Source organism: Chiroxiphia lanceolata, chromosome 2 (assembly GCF_009829145.1).
Source record: "Chiroxiphia lanceolata isolate bChiLan1 chromosome 2, bChiLan1.pri, whole genome shotgun sequence".
Taxonomy (NCBI): domain Eukaryota; kingdom Metazoa; phylum Chordata; class Aves; order Passeriformes; family Pipridae; genus Chiroxiphia; species Chiroxiphia lanceolata.
Window position 1 is genome coordinate 120,316,386 of NC_045638.1, and position 16,413 is coordinate 120,332,798.

The 16,413-nt window shown below is 61.5% G+C and overlaps 2 long non-coding RNA genes across 2 annotated transcripts; one reads left to right on the plus strand and one right to left on the minus strand.

Annotated features, from left to right (window-relative positions):
• Positions 1–9,264: 9,264 nt before the first annotated feature.
• Positions 9,265–10,578, minus strand: LOC116782266. The gene is made up of 3 exons (XR_004355188.1): positions 10,453–10,578; positions 9,751–9,890; positions 9,265–9,627 (listed from the first exon to the last, which is right to left on the minus strand). It is a non-coding gene; the product is annotated as an uncharacterized LOC116782266 (long non-coding RNA).
• A 3,088-nt stretch (positions 10,579–13,666) lies between these two features.
• LOC116782267 lies at positions 13,667–14,980 on the plus strand. Its single transcript, XR_004355189.1, has 4 exons — positions 13,667–13,792; positions 14,355–14,494; positions 14,618–14,720; positions 14,861–14,980. It is a non-coding gene; the product is annotated as an uncharacterized LOC116782267 (long non-coding RNA).
• The last annotated feature ends 1,433 nt before the right edge of the window (positions 14,981–16,413 follow it).

The window sequence follows — 16,413 nt, forward strand, 5'->3', positions numbered from 1 at the left end:
GCCGGGGTGTGTCGGGCTCATTGTGCGGGCGGCTGGTGGTGCCCTCAGTGGGATCGGATGGATGGGATTCCATGGGCTGGGGGCACTGGGGCCAGGCAATGCTGTACTTTCCCTTGCGGGGTCCGGGGGGTCTCCCTGGCATCGTTGTCCCCCTGTGTGAACGGTGCCAGTCACTGCCACAGTGCCACAGCAGCGGTGCCCTCCCCTGGGCTCTGCCTGCTGGGCTGTTCTGGGGAAGTGCTGCCAAAAGAGCAAAGGGAGCAGCTTGGGCAGGGGAGGGGACAGTTGGGCATCATCCTCCCGAGGCCAGTATTGATCAGGGTGGTAATTTATGAGCTGAGTGCACATGCCAGAGTGTGTATACTGTAATACAAAGAAATGAGGCACAGAACGACTTAATGAGAACCAATGAACTGATCTGCAGGACTGCATTCACATCCTGGATTGCAAAAAATAACTGGATTTTGTCCCCTGAATTGCTGCAGTGCACTTACTGATATCGTGCTGGAAGAATAACACACTTCAGTGTAAGTAAACCAGGGATTTTTGAATGTTAGAGCGAATTATTGCCCTGCAAATTTGAAATAAGACTTGACTTGATCACCATATGCAAACAGTAAATATAGGGGTCAATTAGTGACCTTTGGGCATCAGGTAGAACAAGTCCCTGCTCCCCACTGGTGGGACATATTTACAGGATTCTCACCATCTGCTACCACGTTTTTGAACACTTTAATCCATCCCCTGATCACAGTAATTATCCTGATTTTATGAACAAAATGGAGTTGTTGTCTATGGGATCCATTCAAGGAGTTGTTTCCCAGGCGTCTCTGTCCTGACAAGAGATCAAAGGCCCAAAGGGAAAGGATGAGAAGTTCCCTGAGAATTGAGCCCCGGGGCTGCTGCCCTTGAGGAGCAGGGTAAGGACTGTGTGTGCCCAGGGGCCACAATTCTGTCTCTGGGGGCAATCAGCACGTGATGCCTTGCTCATTTCCTTTTGTATCCCCTAAATCTGTATTTGATGTGTTGGATTGGGTTTGTTCAAACTGCTCCTATTAGTCCATGACTAAGGAGGAGTTGTTTCCCTGAGTGCCCCGCCTGTCAGCCAAACACCAGGCCCAAAGGATCCTGGCAAGTGCAGACCTGGAAGAGTCAGGAATACTCAAAAATGCCCCAGTTCGCGTGAAGCTCAACTATGTAAAACATTTATGAAGCTAAAATTCCCCAGCATTGAGCTGTTGGGTCCCAAAGAATATTGGAGGGAGAGGCAGAGAATCCCACTGCTGCTGGGGCTGAACTGTCTGCAGGGAGGGGGCAGGACTTGACCCTGATGCCTGAGTGCTCTCCAGCCCCCCAGGATGGATCCCAACTGCCCGCCCCTGGCTCCATCCCTTGAGAAGAGGGTGTTCCTGCAGGTCCAGCTGCTGTGGTGGTGGTCCTGGGGGCACCTCCTGCCCTGACCTGCTGTGACTGTGTTTGTGTTGCAGCTCAATAAAGTCCCTTTCAGTGGTGATTGTGTCATTTCGGTGTTAGTTCCTCTTCCCCTGCCCCAGTGGCTGCATCACTGGCTTGTGCCTAAATGAACTCTTCCCCTGTAGCAGTTCCCTGCTGCTCTCACAGAAGGGGAGCTGAGGCCCCTGAGCCAAGGGCAAAAGGATCCATCCAAGCCAGGCCAGTGCTCACCCCCTGCCTTCCTCCAGCCTCCCCTGTTTCCAGTTCCCATCCCTCCTGGACACACAGCCTGTTCCCAAACAACCCCTGTTCCTGTTCCCTCTCTGTGTCTCCTCTCACAACTCCCCTCCTCTCATCTCCAGCTGCCAAGGCCCCTGGTTTTTAAGGGGCATTCCTGGGCTGCTGCCCCCCCATTCGGTATAAATGAAGTGCCAAGAGCCCCAAGTGCAGAGAGGGCTGCAGGGAATCAGTGTCTGCCTGTGTTCCTGCACTTCTCCTTCCTGTTCTCCCTGGGCTGCAGAGACCTGCCTGCCCTGGTTTGTTGGAGCAGAGGGATGGCATTAAATTTGTGCAGAAGGGATGTTCACAGACACTCATTTTCTGACAGGCAGGGCCCTTTTCCTTCTGCCTTTCCCAGGTTTTTCCAAGGGCTGCCCAGCCCGGGGATCCGTGTGCTGGGACAGTGATTGGCAGGAGGAAGGGGAGCCTTGGCCTCACCTGCCCAGCTCAGGTGGGTGGCACAGAATGGGGGTGGCCTGGCAAGGCATGAACATATTTCTGAGTCCTGGAGTGCCTTGAAACCTTTCCCTGTCAGGTTTCTTTCCCTCATTTCCTGGGCTCCAGCATCCCAGGTGTCTCTTCCTTTGCCCAAAGTCCAATGGCAGAGGATTGACTAACTCCCAAGGGGGATTTGGAATGAAGAAGGTTCTGTTCCAATGGGGCAAGGAATGCAGTAAGAAAAATGAGCCTCCTTTTATTGCCTGAAGTAGAGAGGAATAAAAATGCTGGAAAAGGCCACGTTTCATTTGTCGTCCCCCCTGGATTTTTCATGGCTAAAACTCTCTAGTGAGCAACTGAAGAGAAGGGTGAGGGGCAGGAGCCTTTGACTTGCCCAGTGCACTTAATTGCCTTGTTCTCCTCTCTTCCAGGCCAGGACCAAGCCCTGAATGCAGCCCAGCTCTGCCAAGTGCCCTGGGCTGTGAGCAGCCCAAGGCAAGAGGCTGCAGCCCCGCCGGCCGGCGCTGGGGGCTCCTGGTGCTGCCCGTGGGCTGGGGTAAGTCGCAGGGACACGTTTCTCTCCTCCTGGGGTTGCCATTTGCTCCCTGGGCACTGGAGGTGTAAGGAAGGATGGAGTAGCAGGGAAGGGCAGTGTTTCCAAGCTGTGTGAATGTTGCCCCCAGGTTTGGGCTGGAGCAGCGATGGGGGTGGTTGGGTTTGGCCTGGGCCGTCGGGGTCAGCCATAAACGACCCACCAGCCCCTGAACCCTCACTGGACACGTCCAGCCCCTCAAGTCATTAATTTTCAACAGAGGACAAAGTATTGGTAATTGCTTCTAATCTCTGGAGAATTTCCTTTGGAATGATCAACCAGAGAGTGTATCAGTGCAAAGCACCTTTTTGGGTCTTTGGTTTGTTTTGGTTTGTAATTTCCTCTCTGGCTTCAATGAGTTTGGTGTTCTCCTGTTAAGGAAGCAACCTGTTTTGATCTTGAAATTTGGGGTGGTTTGGTTTGTGTAGGGTTTTTTCCCCCCACTGACTCGGGCCTTCCGTGCGTAGTCCGTGTTGTCCCACAGGACTGCTTTGGTTCTGGGTCAGAGAGAGAGAAGGGAAGTGGCTTTTCCTCATCTTGGATGTTTCCAAGCAGAAGTGGGGCGTCGTCCTGCCCCTCCCCAAAGCACTGCAGGCACCTGGGAGTAGCTCAGGGCTGGCCCAGTTCTCTGAGACAGAGCCATGGGGGAGAGGTTTAAGTGTTAATCACGTCTCTGGTGTCACTTGGTTGCAAAGATTGGGTCCTACAGTCCCAGAGTGTTAAGGAAAACAAGGAACTTCTGTTCTTCCTGGCAAACCTTCTGCTATTGCTTGTGCAGTGTTTGGGTTCTGTTGTCTGAGTCCCTCTCCAGGATCTTTCTAAGAGAACCTGTTAGAAATTTAGAGGTAGGATTGGAATTTGGATCTGTTGCCTACCAAACTCCCCCCAAATCCTGATGGACTGAGTGCTGTCAGCCCAGGTTATTTCTTAACATTGTGTGGCTTTCCCTGAGCTGTGGGTGAGGAATTGTGCAAGCAAGGCCTGTGTGTCCGTGTGGCAGGGCTGGGACAAGGACTCGTGCAGGGACCCAGCTGGCACTGGAGCTGCTGCCATTCTGAGCCACTGCCAAGGGGTGGGTAGAGACCATCTGGGAGGCTGTTGCCAGCATTCCATTGGGAGCTGGATCTCCCTCCGGCTGCAGCAGCCAGGGGAGGGTTCTTCCTTGTGCAGCCCAGCGGCTTCTGCTCAGCCTGGCCCAGAGTGGGGCTGGGGCAGGTTCTCCAGGGAGCTGGAGCCAGCCCTGAACGGGGCTCTGGAGAGCAGGGAGCTGCAGGGACTGAGGTTTGCAAAGCTGGGCTGAAGCTTGTCAAAGCAGCAGAACATTGTCATTCTCGTGGGTTTGTGGAGCCCGTGTTGGTGCCCAGGAGAACTGGGTCAGACTGGGTGTTGTGGTCCGAGAGCTGCAGCCCTAAATGTGGCAGGCTGTGTGTGCTGGCAGTGAAGTGCTATCCCCAGAGGCTGATGGTTTCTGTCTCCAGGGATGCCCAGGACGCTGCTAATGCCCAGGGATCTGCTCTGGGTCCAGGCTGTCCGTGCTGGAGGGCCCTGGTGGCTGCAGTCCCTGAGCCCGCAGAGACAGAGAGAGCCCCGGCCCGAGTGGCCTTTGGCCCCTTGTCCTGAATTTGGGGTGAGCCTGGGAGCGTGTGGAGGGTGAGAATGAGGGCTGTGCTCCCAATGCATCATCCCTGGGAAGATCCTGTTGTTCCAGAGCGCTGGGGACAGTTTGGGCTTGGCAGCTTCAGAGCTGGATTGGAGCAGTCCTTGGAAAGAATCAGGAGAGTGGAGGTTTGTCCCAGTGGTGCTTTCACACCCCACTGGACAGTCTGGGCTTTGTGGTTGAGGTTGTCCTGTATTTGCTCTGCAGATAGTGGGCCCTTCCCAATTCAGCCCAGCAGATCCCAAGGGCTCTGACAAGAATATTTGTTCTTTCCTTCCCTTTGGGATAACTTCATCTCCAAACTGCCATGAGCAATTCCTGAATTTCTGCTGGAGAAAACCAAGTGTCAGAGGCAGTTTGCCAAGGAGCCCAGAAGTGTCTTTGGAGCAGAGAGAGCTGCCAGCTGCGTGTGCCTGTCCCCAGCCTGGCACTGCCCACAGGGACACACTGGGCACTGACCATGAGAGGGAACAAAACCACTGCCTGCCACAGGGTTTGTCCTGGGCCAGTCAGGCCTTGGGCAGGAATTGGACTGGGCAACTCCATCAGCTGCTCTTCCTTCCCCCACAAAGCACCATCCCCTGGGCATTAATGACGTGCCCTGTGCCCACCCCTCACTGTTCACCCAACTCAAACCAAAGCAAGGCTTGCTTTGCTTTCAACAACTTAAAATAACTTGGAAACCAAAGAAATCACTTTTTTCTTCTTTTTTTTCTTTTAGATGCTGGAATTGCCTCTCTGGGTGTGTGCTGAGCTCTGGCTGCAGGGGACTGTCAGGCCTTGGTGGCTGTGAGTTCCTGTTCTTCTCCCTGGGAAACTGGAAAGAGTTATTCATTGGATTGCAGAAACGTTTTCTGAAACCTGTCCCCTTCTTTGTGCCTTTTGCTGACACATCTTCTCTTTCTACCTTTGCATGTACAGCTGTTCCCTGATGTCGATTCCTTGGCCTGAATTCCTTGCAGCTCCCAGCTGGGGAAACCTGGGAGAACATGGCAGGGACAGAGGTGACATTGGTAGCTGCCAACTTGGGGTAATTTCGAGGGGACACAGCAACTGTTTGTGTAGGAAAAGGTGAGGTGCTGCAGAGGGGAGGGAGGTGCATTTTGGAGGGGTCCCACTGAGGGGGGAGTGGAGAGCCTGGGGCTGGAGTGTGAGTTATTAAACAGGGAACAAGAGAAGGATGCTTTGGAGGGAAACACTCAGGGAATGTGTAGGGATGGAATGGAAATTTGGGGTGTCCGGAAGAGCAAATGGGTGATGTAGAGGAAGGGAAATGTTGGGGGTAAGACTTGATCTCATCTGTAGAGAACAGAATGACCATTTAGAGGTCAAGTGAGGCAGTTAGTGGTGGGCAGGTAGGGAAAATTGCTGTTTGTAAAATTTCAGGTCACCTGTAGCAGAGAGGATGTACCTCCTGATGGACACTGAGGCAGTGGGCAGTGGGCAGGAGGGGAAACCTTTGGGGGTAAAACTTGAGGGAACGTCCAGGGCAGAGACTGAATATTTTGAAGGATAAATGAGGTACTCAATGGTGGACAGCTGGGGAGTGTTTTAGGGTAAACTTGGGTTAGCCCACAGAGTAGAGAATGAACCTGTATTTGTACAGAGGAGCTGATTACATGTGGGTAGGTAAGGAGAATTGTGGGAGTAAAATCTGCGCAGTCTGTAGCAGAGAGAATGAATACCTTGGGGTAAAGTGAGGCAGTCAGTGTTGGGCAGGGAGGGAAAATTTGTGTTTGTAAAATTTAGGTCACGTGGAGCAGACAATGTACATCCTGAGGAAAACTGGGGTAATCAGTTGTGGACTCGTAGGGAAAATTGGGGGGGGAAATATCTGAGGTAATCTGCATGGTAGGGAATGAATATTGAGAGATGAACATGAGGTGATCAGCTGTGGAGAGGTAGGGAGAATTGTGGGGGTCAAATCTGTGGCAATGTGCAGCAGAGGGAAGGAACATTTTGGAATAAAGTGAGGCAGTCAGTAGGGGAGAGGCAGAGAAATTTCTGAGGGTCAAACTTGAGCAAATCTGCAGGGCAGAGAATGAATAGTTGGAGGTCCAAAAGAGGTAATCAGGAGTGTGCAGGTAGGGAAGAGTTTGGGGGTTAAAAAGAAGATAATCTCTAGGGATAGAATGACTCTTTTGTGTTCAGAAAGAGGTAATCAGGAGTGGGCTGGAAGGGGAAACTTTGGGGGTTAAAAAGGAGGTTCATTCTCTCCAGGGCAGGGAATGACCACATTGAGGTAACCTGAGGTAACGAGTGGGGACAGACCCAGAAAACCGTGGGTGTTAAACTTCAGGGAATGTGCTGGGAAGAGAAGGAATGTGTTGAGGTAACCCGAGGGTCTCTGCAGTGGCCAAGTAGGGAACATGTTGGGCTGAGCCCTGAGCTGCTCCTCTGTGGGGCGGCTGCAGCGAGGCCGAGCCCTGGCCCTGATTTGCCAGCCATGGGCAGGGGGCTCTGTGCCAGCCGGGGGAGCAGCGGGGCCCCCGTGGCTGAGAGGGCAGGGGGGCTGTGGAGCTGCCCCGGGGGGAGCGGGGGGTCCTTTCCTGGGCCGCCTCCAGCCCCCCTCGATCCCCGGGGCTGCGCTGCCCCCCAAGGCTGTTTGGGGCAGAGAGTGCTGCCAGCTGCGTGTGCCTGTCCCCAGCCTGGCACTGCCCACAGGGACACACTGGGCACTGACCATGAGAGGGAACAAAACCACTGCCTGCCACAGGGTTTGTCCTGGGCCAGTCAGGCCTTGGGCAGGAATTGGACTGGGCAACTCCATCAGCTGCTCTTCCTTCCCCCACAAAGCACCATCCCCTGGGCATTAATGACGTGCCCTGTGCCCACCCCTCACTGTTCACCCAACTCAAACCAAAGCAAGGCTTGCTTTGCTTTCAACAACTTAAGATAACTTGGAAACCAAAGAAATCACTTTTTTCTTCCTTTTTTTCTTTTAGATGCTGGAATTGCCTCTCTGGGTGTGTGCTGAGCTCTGGCTGCAGGGGACTGTCAGGCCTTGATGGCTGTGAGTTCCTGTTCTTCTCCCTGGGAAACCGGAAAGAGTTATTCATTGGATTGCAGAAATGTTTTCTGAGACCTGTCCCCTTCTTTGTGCCTTTTGCTGACACATCTTCTCTTTCTGCCTTTCAATTTACAGCCTCCTTGCAGCTCCCAGCCAGGAAAACCTGGGATAACTGAGGAGGGACAGAGATGAAGGTTTTATCTGCAAACTTGGGGTAATTTCTAGAGGATACAGCAACTGTTTTTTAGGAAAGTGTGTTTAACCACATTGGCCCTAGTTGTGTTTGCACCAGCTGGGGCCAGAGGTGCAAGGCAATCCAAAGCAAATCCTGCTCAGCCTCCAAATCCCAGGGGAAGTTCTTCAAACTGCTCATTGAGGGCCTAAGGATACATTGAAATGGAACCAAGAGCACTACTAAGTTTCCTGGGAATCCCAGTATTGTTGGCCTAGAATTTTTAACAGGTTTTTAAATTTTTTATGATAAAAATTGCTTTCTTCCTTTAACTGAGTCCCTTGGTAGGATTTGGGGTTTCTTTGCATTCCGAATCCCTCCCAGTGGCCCTGCCCCTGGTCAGGAGCTGGCAGGACAAACAGAGTCAGAGCTCCTGGCAGGCACAGGGGCTTTCCCCCAGAGTGGATCCAACTGCTGCCCCCCAGCCTGGCCAGGCGGGATCTGCTTTGGCTCCCGGCTTCTGCCAGAGACAGAATGTGTTCCCTTGATTGGAATGAGGATCCCGTAGCTTCATCTCCTGGAGGTTCCCTGGGCAGCTGATCCACTCTGCCCCGTGTCCTGCTCTCAGTTCCTGCCCAGCCAGAGCCAACTGTGCCAAGGGCACGAGCACTGACAGCCTGGAGAGGGAATGGGGGACTGGCTTGTGTACAATTCACCTAGAAGGCCAAACGAGGGGATTGTTGGAGTCTCTGGCTCCTTGGGGAACCTGCTGGGAGTAGAGAAGCACAGCCCCACATCTCCAGCTGTGGGTGGAGTCATGGAACAACGTAAACCAGGACAAACCGATCCCCCAAAATGAACCGTGGGAGAGCAGGACCAAACAAGGGTCACTGTCCCTGTGGAAAGGCAAAAGGAATTGGTTGGGACTTGGATTGTCCCCTTGGGAGATGGAGGTTGCTGGGAGGCAGGGAATGCCCTCCCTCAGGCTGCCAAGATCTCTCAGTGCAGCGGCTTTGGCCGACAGGGCAGCACAAAGATTGTTCTCTGCGCGGGGCCCAGGTTTGGGTTCCGGTCTCAGCTTTGCAGGTTTAGATGAGTTCTACCTACAGCCCACAATTCCCTGCCGAATTCCTGCTGGAACAGCCTCCCAGTGCCTCCTGGAGCCCGGATCTTCCCCTGCAGAGCTGCCGCTCTAAGGCCACGTTTGCCAGGGAGCAGCGGCGGTTCCAGGTTTGCTCAGCGGGATCGGGACAAGGACAGGTTGATGTTGCACAGACTTTGCTGTTTCTAACCCTCCTCCCCCGGCCCCGCAGGTGTCCCTGGGGGGACTTGAGCGAGTTCCCTGGAATTGGGCCGATTCTCCGCCCCGGGCCGGGCTCCAGGGGATGTGTTCGCCCAGGAGAAGGCGGGGGCCGGACGCGCTCCCGGCCCGGGGCGAGGCAGCCCCTGGGCACGGGCGAGGACGTCTCTCCGGCCGGGAAGCCGCTGTCCCTTCGGAGCCTCGGGAGCGGCCCCGGCGAGTTCTTTTCCCGAGGAAAGGGATGCACATCCCTGCCTTCGGGGCACCTCGGCTCTGACCCACCTGTTCAAGCTGTCCACGGGTTCTGTGGTTGCGGTTGGGTCCCCGAAAAACTGCGGATTGCCTCCAAGACCAAAGCCTTTGCCTGGGAGCGAGGGATCGCTCCGGACTGGGTTGGCTCCTTTATCCCTGCAAATGAGCTCGGACGTCGCACGAGCACCTTTGCAGCCGTTGGGTGAATCCCGGACGGGGCCGGAAAACCTCCCTGAGCGCGGCAGTGATGAATTGGTGCCCGTCCCCAGCCGGGCACAGCCCAGCCGGCCGCGCTCCCTCGGGCCGTGGCTGCGAAGGGCTCGTGCAGAGGAGGGAGAGCTGCAGAGATTGAATAAAAGCGCAGTTCCTGACTCTATTTCCCTGCCGTCCTTCCCTCCTTTGACTCGCGCGGTGGCATCCGGTTGGAGCATTTCTTGGTTTCCTCTCCTGTAGCCGTTTCCCTCCCAGGCAGGACCTTCCCCGTTTGCAATTAAAGATGAAACGTTTCAATGGGTTTTTTAAAAACCGGAGGGTTTGCCCCGGGAGGGTGCGAGTTGCCGAGGAAGCGGGGGAGAGGAAGGAGAGCCTCAGGTCTCACCTGGCAGGTGTCAGATGAGCTGCCCCTTCTGGATGGCAGGGCAAAGAACTGCTGTCGGCAATTGCCGAAGTTCCGCGGGCAGAGCTGGGAGCAGCCTGTGCCCGACCCGCGGCACGGTCAGTGCCGGCTCCTGGGGCTGCCTGTGGACAGACACAGGGACACGGTGACAGACAGGCATCGAGGAAAGGGCTGCCCTCATTCTTCCTTGCACCAGCACGACCCCGGCTCCCCGCGGCCGGAGTGAACCCGTGGCCGGAGCCCCGGCGGGCCCCAGAGCCCTCGTTCCCGGGGGACACTCCGTGCGGGAACCCCCCGGGGCCGCGGGGAAGGGGCAGGGGGGTGATGTTCTCCCCGGGAGGGGGTGTGTGCCGTGGCCTCGGGGGTGCCCGAGCGCGGGGGCTCCGATCCCGCGGGGGGTGCGGGCAGCGCTGCGGGCCCGGCGGGATCGGGGGTCCCGGGGCCGGGCCGGCGTGTCCCCGCGCCCCGGCCGGTCCCAGCCCCGGCTCCGCGTCTGCACGAGGAAAGCGCCGCCGTTCTGCCCTGGCCGGGCCCCGGCAGAGCCCCGGCCCGAGCGGCCCCGCCGGGATCGGCCCCAGCGCCAGCCCCGGAGCGGCTCCTCCCGCCCGCGGCGCCGGGACACAGGACCGATCCCGGTCCCGGTGCCCGTCCTGATGCCGAGCCCCATCCCAGCCCCAAGCCAACCTCGATCCTCCGGTGCCGGTCCTGAGGCCGAGCTCCATCGCCAGCCTCGCTCTCCGGTGCCGTCCCCGCTCAGCGGCCCGGGCTCGGCGCAGCGCCGGGAGCAGCCCCCGGGCCGGGGCTCCGGCCCCGAGCGCCGATCGCTGCCACAGCATCCCGGGACGAGTTTCCTGCACAACAGCGGGCCGGGCGCGGCTCTGCCGCTTTTGAGGGGCGCGGGCGGGGCGGGGCCGGGGCGGGGCCGGGGCAGGGCCCGCACAGGTGCGAGGGGAGGGGCCCGTCCAGGTGCGCGGGGCGGGCACGGGCGGGGGCGGGTCGGGGCGGGGGGTATTTAAGGGCCGGAACTCGCCCCCGCTCCCGTTTGCTCGGGCAGTGCGCGGAGCGGCAGCAGCGCCGCGGGGGCCTCGCTCTGCCGCGGCTCTTTTCCTTTGCTTTTCTTTTTCCCTTTTCTTTTACTTTTTCCTTTTCTTTTACTTTGTCCCCGTTCCTTCGTCCCCTCCCTTCCTCCGCCCTCCCCCCCCCCTCCATCTCCCGCCTAGCCCCCTCCCTCCTTTCCTCCCCAACCCGCTCGTCCCCTGCACCCCCTCCCTGCCCCGCAGGGGCAGCCCGACCCCCCCAGCCCTCCTTCCTGCCCCTCCGTCCTCCGCCCCCCCCGGCCCCCCAGCCGGCCTGGCCGCGCTCCCTCTCCAGCCCCTGCTGCCCACCCCGCCCCTCCCTGCCCTCCTTCCCGCCCCTCCGCCCTGCCCGGCCCCGCACGCCGCCTGCCCCCGGCCCCTGTCGCTGCCCTCCTGCACAACCCGGCCACCCCTGTCCCCCGCTCCGTCCGTGCCCCCCCGCCCGTCCCGTCCGTCCCCCTGTCTCCCGTTCCGTGTCCCCGCAGCCGCGGGCTTGGGGGCGCCGGTTTTAATAAAGCCGCGAGGGCCGGAGCCGGCGCCCCCCCTGGATCCCCCCCACGGGGCCGGGCCCGCTCGGCGGGTCCCCCCCTGCAGTTGCCAAGCACCGCCCGACACCGCCGGGGCTCCGGCCCGTCCCGACATCACACGGGGGGCTCCGCGGGCGGGGGGCAAAGGGGGCGGGTTCGCTGTCGGCAATGGACACGGCGGTGTGTGGAGATGTGCGGGTCCATTGCCGAGAGCGACCCCGCGGGCTGGGGGGGACTTGGGGAGGGGCCCCCTCCGGAGGAGGGGGTCCGGGGAGTGGGGGGGAGGGGTGGGAAGGGGGTTGGGGGGGTGGGAGGGAGGGAGGGAGGGGTGTGGGGAGGGAGGGTGTGTGGGGGGGTTGGGGGAGGGAGGAGGGAGGGGAGGGGAGGGGGGGTCGGGGGGAGGTGGGGCGGAGGGGGGGGTGGGGGGATGGGGAGGGAGGGGGAGGGGGGGGGGTGGAGGGGAGGGGGGGGAGGGGGGGGGGGGAGGGGGGGGAGGGGGGGGGGGAGGGGGGGAGGGGAGGGGGGGGGGGAGGGAGGGGGGGGGGGGGGGGGAGGGGGGGGGGGGAGGGGGGGAGGGGGGGGGGGGGGGAGGGGAGGGGGGGGGGGAGGAGGGGGGGGGGGGGAGGGGGGGGGGGGGGGGGGGAGGGAGGGGGGGGGGGGGGGGGGGGGGAGGGAGGGGGGGGAGGGGGGAGGGGGGGGGGGGGGGGGGAGGCTTGGAAGCCCCCCTGCCTTCAGTCACTCTGAACGTTAAAAATTCGAAGTGTGCTACACACACACAACCACAGAACAATGGAGCCCACCCCCCCCCCCCCCCCCCCCCCCCACCCCCTCCCCCCCCACCTCCCCCCCCCCCCCCCCACCCCCCCCGCCCTCCCCCACACCCCCTCCCACCCTCCCTCCCCCCCTCACACCCCCACCTCCCCCCTCCACCCCCCACTCCCACCCCCCCTCCCCCACCCCCTCCCCCCCCCCCCCCCCCCCCTCCACCATCCCCCCCCCCCACCCCCCCTCCCCCCCCCCACCCCCCCTCCCTCCCCACCCCCCCCTCCACATCCCCCCACACCCCCCTCCCTCCCCACCACACCCACCGCCCCCCCCCTCCCTCCCTCCCCCCCCACCCCTCTCCCTCCCCCAACCCCCCCCCCCCCCTCCCCCACCCCCCAACCCCACCCTCCCTCCCCACAACCCGCCCTCCCACCCCCCCAAACCCCCCTTCCCACCTCCCCACTCCCCGGACCCCCTCCTCCGGAGGGGGCCCCTCCCAAGTCCCCCCCAGCCCGCGGGGTCGCTCTCGGCAATGGACCGCACATCTCCACACACCGCCAAGTCCATTGCCGACAGCGAACCCGCCCCCTTTGCCCCCCCGCCCGCGGAGCCCCCCGTGTGATGTCGGGACGGGCCGGAGCCCCGGCGGTGTCGGGCGGTGCTTGGCAACTGCAGGGGGGGACCCGCCGAGCGGGCCCGGCCCCGTGGGGGGGATCCAGGGGGGGCGCCGGCTCCGGCCCTCGCGGCTTTATTAAAACCGGCGCCCCCAAGCCCGCGGCTGCGGGGACACGGAACGGGAGACAGGGGGACGGACGGGACGGGCGGGGGGGCACGGACGGAGCGGGGGACAGGGGTGGCCGGGTTGTGCAGGAGGGCAGCGACAGGGGCCGGGGGCAGGCGGCGTGCGGGGCCGGGCAGGGCGGAGGGGCGGGAAGGAGGGCAGGGAGGGGCGGGGTGGGCAGCAGGGGCCGGAGAGGGAGCGCGGCCAGGCCGGCTGGGGGGCCGGGGGGGGCGGAGGACGGAGGGGCAGGAAGGAGGGCTGGGGGGGTCGGGCTGCCCCTGCGGGGCAGGGAGGGGGTGCAGGGGACGAGCGGGTTGGGGAGGAAAGGAGGGAGGGGGCTAGGCGGGAGATGGAGGGGGGGGGGGAGGGCGGAGGAAGGGAGGGGACGAAGGAACGGGGACAAAGTAAAAGAAAAGGAAAAAGTAAAAGAAAAGGGAAAAAGAAAAGCAAAGGAAAAGAGCCGCGGCAGAGCGAGGCCCCCGCGGCGCTGCTGCCGCTCCGCGCACTGCCCGAGCAAACGGGAGCGGGGGCGAGTTCCGGCCCTTAAATACCCCCCGCCCCGACCCGCCCCCGCCCGTGCCCGCCCCGCGCACCTGGACGGGCCCCTCCCCTCGCACCTGTGCGGGCCCTGCCCCGGCCCCGCCCCGGCCCCGCCCCGCCCGCGCCCCTCAAAAGCGGCAGAGCCGCGCCCGGCCCGCTGTTGTGCAGGAAACTCGTCCCGGGATGCTGTGGCAGCGATCGGCGCTCGGGGCCGGAGCCCCGGCCCGGGGGCTGCTCCCGGCGCTGCGCCGAGCCCGGGCCGCTGAGCGGGGACGGCACCGGAGAGCGAGGCTGGCGATGGAGCTCGGCCTCAGGACCGGCACCGGAGGATCGAGGTTGGCTTGGGGCTGGGATGGGGCTCGGCATCAGGACGGGCACCGGGACCGGGATCGGTCCTGTGTCCCGGCGCCGCGGGCGGGAGGAGCCGCTCCGGGGCTGGCGCTGGGGCCGATCCCGGCGGGGCCGCTCGGGCCGGGGCTCTGCCGGGGCCCGGCCAGGGCAGAACGGCGGCGCTTTCCTCGTGCAGACGCGGAGCCGGGGCTGGGACCGGCCGGGGCGCGGGGACACGCCGGCCCGGCCCCGGGACCCCCGATCCCGCCGGGCCCGCAGCGCTGCCCGCACCCCCCGCGGGATCGGAGCCCCCGCGCTCGGGCACCCCCGAGGCCACGGCACACACCCCCTCCCGGGGAGAACATCACCCCCCTGCCCCTTCCCCGCGGCCCCGGGGGGTTCCCGCACGGAGTGTCCCCCGGGAACGAGGGCTCTGGGGCCCGCCGGGGCTCCGGCCACGGGTTCACTCCGGCCGCGGGGAGCCGGGGTCGTGCTGGTGCAAGGAAGAATGAGGGCAGCCCTTTCCTCGATGCCTGTCTGTCACCGTGTCCCTGTGTCTGTCCACAGGCAGCCCCAGGAGCCGGCACTGACCGTGCCGCGGGTCGGGCACAGGCTGCTCCCAGCTCTGCCCGCGGAACTTCGGCAATTGCCGACAGCAGTTCTTTGCCCTGCCATCCAGAAGGGGCAGCTCATCTGACACCTGCCAGGTGAGACCTGAGGCTCTCCTTCCTCTCCCCCGCTTCCTCGGCAACTCGCACCCTCCCGGGGCAAACCCTCCGGTTTTTAAAAAACCCATTGAAACGTTTCATCTTTAATTGCAAACGGGGAAGGTCCTGCCTGGGAGGGAAACGGCTACAGGAGAGGAAACCAAGAAATGCTCCAACCGGATGCCACCGCGCGAGTCAAAGGAGGGAAGGACGGCAGGGAAATAGAGTCAGGAACTGCGCTTTTATTCAATCTCTGCAGCTCTCCCTCCTCTGCACGAGCCCTTCGCAGCCACGGCCCGAGGGAGCGTGGCCGGCTGGGCTGTGCCCGGCTGGGGACGGGCACCAATTCATCACTGCCGCGCTCAGGGAGGTTTTCCGGCCCCGTCCGGGATTCACCCAACGGCTGCAAAGGTGCTCGTGCGACGTCCGAGCTCATTTGCAGGGATAAAGGAGCCAACCCAGTCCGGAGCGATCCCTCGCTCCCAGGCAAAGGCTTTGGTCTTGGAGGCAATCCGCAGTTTTTCGGGGACCCAACCGCAACCACAGAACCCGTGGACAGCTTGAACAGGTGGGTCAGAGCCGAGGTGCCCCGAAGGCAGGGATGTGCATCCCTTTCCTCGGGAAAAGAACTCGCCGGGGCCGCTCCCGAGGCTCCGAAGGGACAGCGGCTTCCCGGCCGGAGAGACGTCCTCGCCCGTGCCCAGGGGCTGCCTCGCCCCGGGCCGGGAGCGCGTCCGGCCCCCGCCTTCTCCTGGGCGAACACATCCCCTGGAGCCCGGCCCGGGGCGGAGAATCGGCCCAATTCCAGGGAACTCGCTCAAGTCCCCCCAGGGACACCTGCGGGGCCGGGGGAGGAGGGTTAGAAACAGCAAAGTCTGTGCAACATCAACCTGTCCTTGTCCCGATCCCGCTGAGCAAACCTGGAACCGCCGCTGCTCCCTGGCAAACGTGGCCTTAGAGCGGCAGCTCTGCAGGGGAAGATCCGGGCTCCAGGAGGCACTGGGAGGCTGTTCCAGCAGGAATTCGGCAGGGAATTGTGGGCTGTAGGTAGAACTCATCTAAACCTGCAAAGCTGAGACCGGAACCCAAACCTGGGCCCCGCGCAGAGAACAATCTTGTGCTGCCCTGTCGGCCAAAGCCGCTGCACTGAGAGATCTTGGCAGCCTGAGGGAGGGCATTCCCTGCCTCCCAGCAACCTCCATCTCCCAAGGGGACAATCCAAGTCCCAACCAATTCCTTTTGCCTTTCCACAGGGACAGTGACCCTTGTTTGGTCCTGCTCTCCCACGGTTCATTTTGGGGGATCGGTTTGTCCTGGTTTACGTTGTTCCATGACTCCACCCACAGCTGGAGATGTGGGGCTGTGCTTCTCTACTCCCAGCAGGTTCCCCAAGGAGCCAGAGACTCCAACAATCCCCTCGTTTGGCCTTCTAGGTGAATTGTACACAAGCCAGTCCCCCATTCCCTCTCCAGGCTGTCAGTGCTCGTGCCCTTGGCACAGTTGGCTGTGGCTGGGCAGGAACTGAGAGCAGGACACGGGGCAGAGTGGATCAGCTGCCCAGGGAACCTCCAGGAGATGAAGCTACGGGATCCTCATTCCAATCAAGGGAACACATTCTGTCTCTGGCAGAAGCCGGGAGCCAAAGCAGATCCCGCCTGGCCAGGCTGGGGGGCAGCAGTTGGATCCACTCTGGGGGAAAGCCCCTGTGCCTGCCAGGAGCTCTGACTCTGTTTGTCCTGCCAGCTCCTGACCAGGGGCAGGGCCACTGGGAGGGATTCGGAATGCAAAGAAACCCCAAATCCTACCAAGGGACTCAGTTAAAGGAAGAAAGCAATTTTTATCATAAAAAATTTAAAAACCTGTTAAAAATTCTAGGCCAACAATACTGGGATTCCCAGGAAACTTAGTAGTGCTCTTGG